Here is a 12,567-nt window from a genome sequence, read left to right as displayed (position 1 = left end):
GCAGGATCGAGGACCTCTTCTCTTAAAAGGAGCCATGCCCTCAAGCTCAGAAGCCCAACAAAATCTCCTATGAGCAAAACCCACAGAATCCCTGTTCTCCAGAAGCTTTTCCAATCTTTTTTCCAAAGCTGAGGATTCGGGGTAATTTTTGGAGTACTAGGGAGGAAAAAGACTAAGAGGGATGACTATGAAGGCAGCCAAAGAAAGTCAAAGGACTCATTTCCTTCAACAAGAGACCCTAAACTTTCTCAATCTAGGGGCCCTAAAAATCTCATCACAATGACCCAAAGAGCAAAAATTGTGCAGGTCTTTTTTTCTTCCCAGAGTTAAAACCCCCTTCAGAAAACAGCTTTAGGGAAAAGATAAAATACTTCCTTCACTGGCTCAGCCTTCAAGAAAAATAAATAAATAGGCAGAACTCATCCCACACTTTCCTTTGGTCTGGAGTGACAGCAAACAAGTTGATCCTAAAGGTTCCACAATCAAGAAACACAGAAAGCCAAGAAAACATGGAATTCAAGGAGCACTTCTACTCCTTCACAAAAAAAAAAAAAAAGAATCTTCTAGCCAGCACTGAGACCCCTCCAATGCATCAGGTTCACCATCCTGACTGCCACAAAGACCATCAACACTTCTAGAACTTGGAACTGTACCAATATTCCAGCCACTATTCAGATATGTCCATTTTGCAGGAAAGTGACCCTGGTTCCCTTTTGCCTTCTGAGGAAAACTTTCTCAGAAAAAAGTCCAGTTCCCAAAGAGAAAGCAAGTTCATTCTCATGAATAAATGCATTGCCTCTGATAAGGAAAATATTCCTTTCCATTAAAGAGGTACCACTTTCCTTCCCAAATAAAAAAAGTGCTTTCACTGACATGACTGTCAATATCAATAATGATATTTGGCATATATATTTATATAAATATATATTTATATATGCTATTATATTTATATATATATATATATATGAAACATATACACTAAACCCAGTAGCATTATATGCAAAATCTATTATGTAGGACATGGACTGTATTATATCAATTCTTTGGTAAAAAGGAAGTATGAGGTAAGGAAATGCCCTCCACGTATGAAAGTTGGCCCCTACTCTGTAAAAAACAGTCTCACAGAGTCATTTAAGGCTATAGGGTGACAAAGCCAGTATACATCAGCAGTCTTTCTGGTTTTAAGGTAAGCTTGGCATTTATTTGTGTCATATACACTCATATGTAGTACATTATACATACTTTTATTAAAAGTTTTATATATATATATATATAAAATCCTTCATTAATATGTTTCTTTATAAACAAACATGATCTAACAATATATTCCATTTTAATTAGTATAACAATGCATTTTCCAGGGTTTGTTCAAAAAGTTAGAGTTAGTTATTTAATTTTTTGTCAGAGAAATAATGTTATAAATGGTAGCAAATTTCTAGACTAGCTGAAGAAGCCTATTTAACCTATCATATAACTGATTCTAGGATAAATGACATAAAGTATGGGAAAGAGAATGAAGGATAGGAGAAAGAGACATAAGAGCCTTTTCTTGGTCTAAAGTTTGATTTAAATAATAATAATTCTGAAATAATTGAATGTTTTGGACATATTTTCATATTTTCTTCATTTCTCTCCCACCTTTATTGCATTAATGTTATATTAACACCAAAGCCAGAGACAGCTAGGTGGTACAGTGGATGGATATCACTGTCCCTGGAGTCAGAAAGATCTGAGTTCAAATCCAAACTTAATGATTATCTAGCTTTGTGACCTTGAGCAAGTCACTTAATCCCATTGCCTTGCAGAAGAAGAAAAAGGAAAAGAAAAAAATAAGAGACCAATCCACTAGTTTCACTAAAATCAAAGCTATAATATTACCCTCCCCACCCCCACAGGCCTACCACACTTGACAAAGTAGTCCATTCTCCAAATTAAATATTTCCCATCTAAATCCAATGTCATGTAACCGCATTGAAACTTATTTCAAATAGGTATAGGAGGAAATAGTGATTACAGAAACCTAGAACCATAAAATTGTGAACTGGAAGGGACCATAGAAACCATCTGGTCCAGTCTCTTCATTAGATGATCTCTATGGTCCGTTCAAATTCTGGGTTCTAAGCAAAACAAATGCTATGAGCTCTCTTAAGCTACTCCTGCTTCTAACAGTTAATTTTCTCCCTCTATTTGTTTTTCTTCCCTCCACTCACATAAACTCTAAGAATCCAAATTATTTTCCCCTTCCAAGAAAGGCCAGCACTGTGACTGGAAAATGACGAATCATTTGTAGGGCACGAATGTATTCACCCAACTTGTAAATTCACTCAATTTATGAACTGTTTGTGCTGTATTTTGTTTTGACGATTATAATGATGTTTGTCCTTTGTTCTTAAAGACCATAACATCAGGGAAAGTGATGCCAGAACATGCACGTGAATTAGGTTTGAGTGAGGGTGTGCTGTGTAGAGTCTCACTTTCTTCACTTTCTTCTCCAGAGTCATCTGAATCCAATGGCCAGATGTGAATCAAGATGATCAAAGACAACCTTAGATGTGAGGCAATCAGGGTTAAGTGATATTCCCAAGGTCACATGCTATTAAGAGTTTAGTGCCTGAGATGAGATTTGATCTCAGGCCCTCCTGACTTCAAGACCAGTGCTCTATCCACTTTGCCTCCTAGCTGCCATATTCAAAGTACAGAAAATAAAATTCTATTGGTCTTCTTTCAACTCAAAAATTCTGGGGCATTTATAGATCAGTCATTACCACCTTAAAAGAACTTAAAGAGGTCATCTGGTTAAGCATATCCAAATGAAATTCACAGTTACAACCAAGAATCATTTTTATTATATCATTAAATACAAGTTATAAAATTATTACCACTTCTATAAAGCTTAGGATAGTTATCTGTGATTCTATCACAAAAAAAATATCTCTTTTGACTATTTCACCCAACAACACCTCCATACTCAAATGATTTTAATAATTTATTTTGGACAAAGAAATTCATGCCCTTTATGGTCAACCTTCTGACTAGTAAACTTTCTGAACTTAGTTTGATTAGTCTTTGAATAATTGAAATAATCTGTCATTGGGTTTGTATTCAAACTTTTTCAATTTAGTCATATCTGTCAAAGGTCAGTTGGCTTAGTGAAGCATCTTGAGTCCATGCCATGCAAGGATTATTTGAAGGAGCAAGAAATGTTTAAGAGAAGACTTGAGGAAGGAGAGGTCGTGATAGCTGTCCTCAAGTACTTGAAGGAATGAAAGAAGAATTAGACTTGCCTTGTTTGGATCCAAAAGAACCACTGAACTATAATTAAAATGTGAAGTCCTTCAGGGCAGAGGTTTTATCCCTGTTTTTGGTGTTCCCTATGTTTTTAACTCTTAAGCCTCTTACATCTAACCAATGAAGTCACTTAAACTATTTGTTCTAGCTTTATATTTTGTGAAGACATTAAGTATCTGATCATCATACTATGTTATAATCCTCAGTATGTTACTGAAGGTGACAGAGGAAGCCTGGAAAAGAGGAAAGAGAACCTTCCTCAGAGAACTAGGTTCAAACATTGCCTTTGACAGGTTTATGCATTCAATTATTGCCTCTGACACATGCTGGCTGTGTGACATTGGTCCAGTAATTTACCTCAGTGCCCAAATCTCTAAGGCCATAAGACTGAGCTGCTGAGTTGTTGATCTTCATTAGTAGAGAAGACCATAGACCAGGAGTATCCAAGTTGTGAAATCACAGGTTGGGTTTAAAATAAACAACAAAACTTAATATTAGTTATTAACCTATTTTCCAGGGTAAAACTCAAATATGTTTTCACCTTTACAGATACTATTTTTTGGGTATTTAATATTTTTAGTTTCTTCTCCATATCATGAAGTTTTTTTTATTCATCTGTATTCAAAATACATTGGTAAAATAGGATATCATATTTTAGTTGGCCTATGAAGAATTAATTACATGAAGTACAGAGGTAAAATAAATCAACATGGTTAACTTTATGATGTGTACAATCAATACAGCATTAGTAAATATCCCTTTGGAAGTTGGAGATGGAGGGCTAAAGGAATGAGAGGGCATTAATTTTGGTTCTCTACATTGTGGGATTTCTATAACTCCATTTCAAATGCTATATCAAAAAACCATTGGTTCTTTTTAATTTGCTTTAACTTTTATCTTGATATTACTTAGCTTATATGCATCAAATTTATAAGTAACCATAAGTTCAATTTAAAAAGCATGTTAGGTAACTAGGGAGTTTAAAAAAGCTCTGATTTATTTTATTACTTTAAATATTTTAAGAGATGAACAAGACTAGTAAAAGTTAAGTGGTCAGTTAGGCTGTACTTATTTATAAGAGAACATGAATCCCACCTCTCTACCCTTACCCCTACCACCAAAGATGCCTAATCTCCTGTTCTATAAATATAGTAATAGTTAATATTCTTTTTAAGGCTTTATTTAAATGCTTCCTAATATATGGGTCTACTATTGCAATGTGACATCCTTAATTACTTTCCCTGCAATCAAGAAGACTGCTTCCTATATTCCAAATGTCAGACACTCCAGGTGTTCTATGTAGAAAAGCACTTCTGTGCTCCAGAAGTGGCCTAATCTAGAGCCAATAGGAAGGTAAGTAAAAAAGAGAAAGGTAGTTTAAATAATTGTGTGCATTTCATTAAAAAAGATTCTGGAGTATGTTAAAAGTCCTTAAATTGAATGGCCAAGAATAAACCCTCCCATGAAAATTAGTTTTAGTATCAGTCCAAATATTGAGCAGAGACCTTGAGGAGGATATGTACCAATAAGAATTTTGTGAATCTGTGACAATAATGATTCATATATTTAAATGGACCTATGAGACCCCAAAACAGTCAATCCACAAGCATTTATTAGTAGCTATATGTCAGTCACTATGTTAAGCACTGGGGGTTAGAAAAATGGGGGTAAGGGAAGTGAGGTTCCTGCTCTTAACAGTTCATATTCTAATGGGGGAGAATACATTTAAGCTAGATGGATAGATGGATGGATGGATGGGAGGATGAATAGAAGGATGGATGGATGGATGGACAGTTGGATAGAAGTAGGCAGAGAGGGGCAGAGGGAGGAAGGGGAGGAGAGAGGGGAGAGGGAGGAGAGAAGGGGAGGGGAAGAAAGAAAGAGGAGGAGATGGGGAGAGGGGAGAGAGGAGGAAAAGAGAGAGAGAAAGAAAGAGGGGATTGGGAAGAGGGGAGAGGGGAGAGAGGAGAGAGGATTCCAACTTCCTCTCTAGTACTCCTTTTCCTTCCTCCTCTTTCCAATTTATTTTATATGTTGTCTTCCTGATTAAGATTTAAGTTTCTTTAGGAGAAGAAATGACTTTTTTTGCTTGTATCTGTATCCTCAGAAGATATCATATTAGTAGCAATGAAAAAGTGTTAAATAAAAGTTTATCTATAATATTTTCTATTCCTTCAAGTTCTAGCTCACAACTACTCTCCATAAAGTCTACCCTGGTCTTTATAGCTAAAAGTAATTGCTATTGCCTTGAATCAATCAATTAAATAACAATCATTTATCAAGCACCTATATGACCAGGACTGTGCAAGGTGCTGGGAATTCAAAGGAAAAAAAAAGTAATATGATCTCTGCTTTCAAAGAGATTCCATTCTGTTAGGAGAGACAAATGTGCATATAGAAGTTTATACAAAAGATATAAAGTATTTAAAAGAAGATGGAATTCACATCTGGGGAATTGGATTAGGAAAGCCCTCATGCTGAAAGTGACTCAAATACTAGAATTTCAAAGTGGAAGGGGGTGTATTTCTGGTATGAGGGACAGGTAGTGCAAAACTATGGTGGTGGAAGAGAGAAAGTCATGTAGTTGAGATATTAAAAAGATTACTTTTCCATGGACAACATCAAGACAAAAATATACACATAATTATATTGGAACTCTTTGGAGTTGAGTGGATAAGAATAGCTCTTTGTCATTAACTAAACTTGATTCATGCAAATTCTAATCTTTTCTTAAGATAACATTCTTTATGCTATTTTATACTTAATCTTTTATCTATATCTGAATCCACTAAAAAAAAGAAGCTATATTTGTGGAAGCAATATCTGTATGGAGGAATCTGAGTGTGTATGTGAGTGTATATTTAAATGAACAAAAATATTTTCTTCCAGTCACTTCTAATCTTCACCAATATTATTAGAAGAAACAAGTATAGCTATTCCATTAGAAACCATTTTTGAGGCTGTTTTATTCCTTTGGCTACATTTTCAAACACCATGATAAAACTTTCATTTTCTTCATCTTAATCTTCTATGAAAGGTATGAAGTCATCTCTGTGATTTTCCCCCTGATTTTATCCATAAAAATGTTATTACTGGAAGAATGAAAAGAAAAGGAAATTCCAGAAGGCATAAGAATCACAGTTCCATTCTTCAGAATGAAATTCTGATTATCTAAAATTTTTAGTTGTACATGTGATAAAAATCAGTTATATGAGGAATGATTATAGAGTGAGAATTTTATTATTCTTTCCAAGTTTCAGGGCTTTTACTGTCTCTATCACACTTATTAAACCTTACCTAGCCTAAGCCAGAATTCTGAAAAGCCAAAAGAATAAGATAAGATTCTTTCACCCCAGCTCAAAAGATCAAGTAAAAACTTAGTTAATTACTACTATTAATACTGTTATTAATACCACTATAAATACTATTGCTCTGAATGTATACTATTAATAGTATTACTACTTATTAATATTAGTATTCTCTTAATTACAAAGATCAACTTAGTAAATATTAATAAACACTGGGAAGGTAGTCCATTGGTATTAACATTTATACATTTAAAACCTTTTTCCAGCATCTATGGGAAAATATATGCAGCAATACATAATTAAATCTTTAATGCAGCATCCAAAAATAGAAAGATAAACTCAGCCAATCTAAACCATAGATATAAATGTCAATCAATATAAAACATTATTAGTCTATCCTGCCATGAAGACCATCATCAAAAAAAGAAAGACTAAATTTCAAATCTGTCTCTGTCTCTCTTTGTGTTTTAATATTATGTACAAAAATACAAATATAAGAACTACAAAAGGAGACTAGCACTAAAAAAGAATAGAAAAGGATTCTTGCTTGACTTTATTTGAGACTTAAGAAAGCCAGAGAAGGTAGGAGAAAGAGATGAGGAGAAGGAGAGTTCCAAGATGCCCAGAGCAGAGAAGGAGTGCAGTGGGGAGGGAAAGCAAGAATGCTAATGTTACTAGATTGAAGAGTACATGGGAGAAATAAAGGTAAGGGGGATAGATATAAGAAGAGTAGAAAGGTAGGGGAGGATAAGGTATAAAAAGACTGGAAAATCCTCCAAGTTTGATTTTGGAAACAACAGAAAACTACTGCAGATGATTGAAAAGTGGGGTAATATGATCAGATCTGAACTTTAAGGTCAATTTGAAGACTAAGTTAAAACTATTCCATCAGTCCATGTGTGAACTAATAAGGCCTGTTAATGGTGGTGTCAAAAGAAAGAATGGGGATTTTATGAAGGTAGAAAAATATCTCTTGGGAACTAATTGGCTATGGAGAGGAGGGAGGGAAGAAGGGAGGAAGGGGAGGGAGAGAGGGAGAGGGAAGAGTTCAGGATTCCTAGAGGTAAGAAGAACTAAGGAGTAAGCAGTTTTTGAAAAAAGTTTTGGACCTGTGGAGTTTAAGATTTCTTATTTCAAACTGTCCAATACAAAGTTAGAGATGTGGCTCTAGAGATCAACAGAGAAGTTAGAGCTGGACAAATAAATTTGAGGCCCATCTATATAAAAAGTGATTGCCACTATGTAGTCAATGTAGATTCAAAAATAAGTCATCCAGTCTTCACTTGAAGTCCTAATGAGATCATTATGTGAAATAGTATTGAACAAAACAGAACCAGCATAGAGCTGTGGGGGGAAAGGCTTGGTATGAAAAATAGATTTGATCATTTTTTTTTCTGTTTGGCCCCTAAGGGTAGAGCTATGGATGAAACTTAATGTCCCTTCCCCACCCTCCCCACACACAAACAAAAGAGTCAGTTATACTGTCACTTTCTAATAATTAGAATTATCCAAAAGGAATCCATATCCAAAATTGGAATGACCTACTACAGAAAATAGAGGATTTCCTCTCATTGGGGGTTTTCAAACAAAGGTTGGATTGCTGCTTATTGAATACATTGTAAAACAATTCCCTAACCCCCCAAAGTACTGATTGAACTGTATATATTCACTCATGACCTCCCACCTGAAATTCTGTGATTTGGGTACTAATATAAAACTAAGCATTCAATTGCTCTGAGTCAATGGCATAAGAATATTGTTTAAGTATGCGGCTCCATAAAGAAAAGTAGATCATTGCTTCATTGCAGGATTTTTCTCTAACTTTTAATTTCCAGGACAGTTGAAGAAGAGACATTAGCAAAAACCATACTGGGTGACCTTCTCTTCAAGAAATTGTATCTTGAGGGGCAGCTAGGTGGCGCAGTGGATAAAGCACCGGCCCTGGAGTCAGGAGTACCTGGGTTCAAATCCGGTCTCAGACACTTAATAATTACCTAGCTGTGTGGCCTTGGGCAAGCCACTTAACCCCATTTGCCTTGCAAAAAGCTAAAAAAAAGAAAAAGGAAAATAAAAGAAATTGATCTTGAACTTAGCCATCTCTGCTCCCTGGAGCACTTTCCAATCCTTGCTATTTGAGTCATTTCAATCAAAAGAATGTTTATGATACAAAGAGATGGCACTAACCCCAGAGATATAATCCCAAACCAGAGGCATTTCTTTATTTTTTTTTTGTTTTTGTTTTTTAGATTTTTGCAAGGCAAATGGGGTTAAGTGGCTTGCCCAAGGCCACACAGCTAGGTAATTAAGTGTCTGAGACCGGATTTGAACCCAGGTACTCCTGACTCCAAGGCCCTGTGCTTTATCCACTAGCCACCTAGCCACCCTGAGGCATTTCTTTTATTTCTCCTGTATCTGTTCTTAAAACATTCTTCTAATCATAAAACCCTCCAAAACATAGCCTTTGACTTTTATGGAGAAACCAACAGAAAGTCTCAAGGCAATCAGTAAATTGGGGATGTTAAGTTAAAAAGGAAACATTTTAACTCACATATGTCAGAAATTCACGCTGGCAATTCTCACACATCCCAAAGGAAAAATCGATAGAGACCACTTAATTTTTTCCTGCTGTTGCAAAGTTGGTGTCTTCTTTATAAAATGGATCACCCTGCCTTGAGTTCCACATTTGCAGACAGGAGTTTTTATTATAATTGCTTTGACAGTACTTTTTTAGAAACGTAACATTTTTCTCTGTGTACATGCCCAAAATAATATGCTCCAAATGTTGTTACCATTCAGCTGATAGTTTATCAATGTTTAAATCTTTTAACTGAAATGAAAGTGTAAAGTGGTCCTGATAATTCTCCTAGCATTTAGTCAAACTGCTTACCTGCCATTATCACAAACATGATTTCTCACAGTGGAAAGTAAGGATTCTCTGCCATCCCTCTAGCTCAAAGCATTAAAATGTAATTCTTTGATCCTTAAGATTCTCCATTTTGTCATTTCTTTTTCATTTCCTTAAACTTTTAAATCCTGACCCATGAAGTTACTTTATTAATAACAAAGTTTAAATGCATAGAATTGGTTTGGTGCTCTTTCTTTCTGTGTGTAGCCAACCTGGATCACTCAGGGGAATTCAGAAACTCTGTTTCTGGCATCTTCTTCCTAGAGACCTTGACCTAGGTCTAGAATTCTTGTGAAGTAGCAGAATCCAAAAATTGGTAGCCAGAAGTCCTAGATCCCTAACCAGCCTTAAATAAATCTAGCAAGTGACCATGGGCATCACTTAACTGCTTTGAGTCTTAGTTTCTTCTTCTTTAAGTGGAATTCAGACTAATTAAAATGAGCTTTCTCATGGGTCTGTTGAAAGATTCAATTGAACAAATGCACTGAAAGTGTTTTGTAAAATCTAAAAGCGATATATAAATAACTATACCATCTCCAACGATGGAACAATATATAGATATAGTTTTCTAAGGTTCTTCTACTTACAAGTAATGATAGAAGACATTAAAATTCAGTAACACAATTTTGCCCTGATAAAATTTCGTCCCTTCCTGCAAATTCCCCCATATAGCTATAGCATGGTATAATGGTACAAGTTGTCACTGAAGCCAGAAAGAACTTTCCAGCATTCACACGTACTGGCTGTGTGACCCTGGGCAAGTAACTTAATAATGTTTGACCTTCACTTTCAAAGAAGACTACTACAACAAAGATGTGATGCCATGACAAGAAAGTGAATTAGATTTGAGTGAGGGTGTGTGTGTTAAGTCACTCGCCTCACTTTCTCCTCCAGAACCATTTGGTTCCAGTAGCCAGATACTAATTAGATGACTGGAGATGGCCCTGGATGCAAAACCATCTAGCTAGTTAGTGTCAAGTCTGAGACTGAATTCAAACTCCCCTCCTCCTGACTCCAAGGCCAGTACTCTAACACTGTGATATCTCCCAATACCAGAGGCAACTAAGACTAGAAGCAGCAGAGAAGTTCTGCATTCATAACAGAAGTATCACCCTGATCTTTCTCTATCAATGAAATCACAGGTTCCGTTCTTATCCCTAAACTTCCCTTTCCAAAATTTTCATTCTTTAAACAGAAAATAATGGTAAAACATGTTAAAGTAGGGTTTCTCAAAAGGCATGCCAAAAGATTTTGGATGGTATATTATTTCAGAAAAAAATTATACATAATTTTATTTGATTCAGATTTTACTTATCCAGCTTACATAATAGAGCAATTTATCAAATAAAACTTGCTTATTATCCATTTACACTAACCTCAAAGCAAATCAGATCCTAAACATACCAACAACTAAACAAAAATTGCTACTTTTACTGAAGAGAACTTGAGAAGATGAAAATGTTTTCACTTTCTCAAATCATTGTCAACCTAAGCATTTAATGAATTGCAATTCCTAATGAAAAAGAAAAGTTTACTGTTTAGGGAAAAAAGAAAACCATTGCTTTAACAATTTACACTGGAAAGAAAACTCATTAATTTTTAGAGCAGAATACCCCAGAAAAATCATAACATATTATTATAAAATTTGAGCTATTTGTTTAGTCTTTTATTCTGATCAAATAAGTAAATATATGAACATATTTGATAAAACTTGTTTTGTTGCTGATACTAATTATAATCTCATTCATTTTTGTTTACAAAGGACATATAATCAAGGCAACATTTTAATATTTTACTATAAGCCAACAAATAATTTCAAGAATAGTAACAGACAGAAACATAATTCATTAATTTCTTTTTTTTCATGCTGTGGACATTAGTCGTTATTTAGTCTTTTGATCCTAAGACTCAGCTAATGTGATAGAACTAAACACAGAAAAAAATTAGCATTGCCACAAATAGCAATAATAAACAACTGTTCAAAAGTTCAGAAAATTTTAACTAATTTAATGGAAGCTTAGAATGTACAAATGCTGATCTAGATTTCTGGACTTAACAAATGTGGTTATAAAACCCACCAACTCAGGTAATCACTGTTGCTGTGGGAGGATTTTTTTGGTCTCCTAGCTTTACCTCAAAGAAAATCTGTTAAGAAAAAGACTTTGAAAATATTTAGCACTTCTCTGTTGGTCTGAGTCCATAAATGAAGGAAAAAATAATATTAAAATTCAAACCATAAAGAATAATAAAGGCTCTCAAGTTTATACTTTCATCTCCAGAAAGGAGAAAAGTCTTTTTAAAAGAGATGATTAGATGAAAGGTTAATCCCTTCATTAATTTTTCTCATTGTTTTCTGCTCTCCATCCTCACACCCCTTTAAAAGGTTTTTCCATTCATTCATGTTTACAATATGCCTAATTGTTTTTTCCCTTACATATCATCAAAACTGGAAGGAAACATATAGGTCATATAGCTTACACCTCTCATTTTAGGTAAGGAGACTAAAAGGATAAATAACTTGCCAAAATGATACAGCTAATTATTGTTAGAAGAGAATTAAAAAATCCAAGCCTTCTGACTCGCCACCCAATGTAATTCTTTCTTCCCTTAAATATCACCTTTTTGACAGAGGGAAAGGGGTATCAGGAAATAATAGTATGATGATCAAATCAGAGGTCTACCTATATATACATTTATTTATGTTTTCTACCTACATATTTAAGAAACATTTCCTTCAAAAACAGAGGCTCAGGGCAGAGCCAAGATGGCGACAAAAAGGGATCAAGTCTTAGGAGCTCTCTGATAAAATTCATCAGCTAAGGACTCTAACTAAACTTTCGAGAGACAGAACCCACAGAGGGACCCATTGAGGCAGTTCTCCTACTCAAGGTAACCTGGAAAAGAGCAGAAAGGTTCTGCTTCCCGGGGTCGGAGGGGCGGCCCGCCAGAGGGGTGGCCCACCAGAGCCAAAGAACCTCAGCCTCCCGGAGGCAGCCCCAGGGCGCTGGGGGTCTCAGCTCACAGCAGTGGGGGAGTCTCCTGAGCTGCACCCCAAGGAGCACCGGG

The 12,567-nt window shown here is 35.3% G+C and overlaps 1 protein-coding gene across 4 annotated transcripts in view; it reads right to left on the bottom strand.

Moving 5' to 3' along the window:
- The window catches only part of HMCN1 (hemicentin 1), an 814,916-nt gene that overhangs the window by 360,414 nt on the left and 441,935 nt on the right, over positions 1-12,567 (bottom strand). The gene's annotated exons all lie outside the window — the stretch shown is intronic.

Source organism: Macrotis lagotis, chromosome 2, assembly GCF_037893015.1.
Source record: "Macrotis lagotis isolate mMagLag1 chromosome 2, bilby.v1.9.chrom.fasta, whole genome shotgun sequence".
Taxonomy (NCBI): domain Eukaryota; kingdom Metazoa; phylum Chordata; class Mammalia; order Peramelemorphia; family Peramelidae; genus Macrotis; species Macrotis lagotis.
This window is presented reverse-complemented; position numbering and strand designations above follow the sequence as displayed.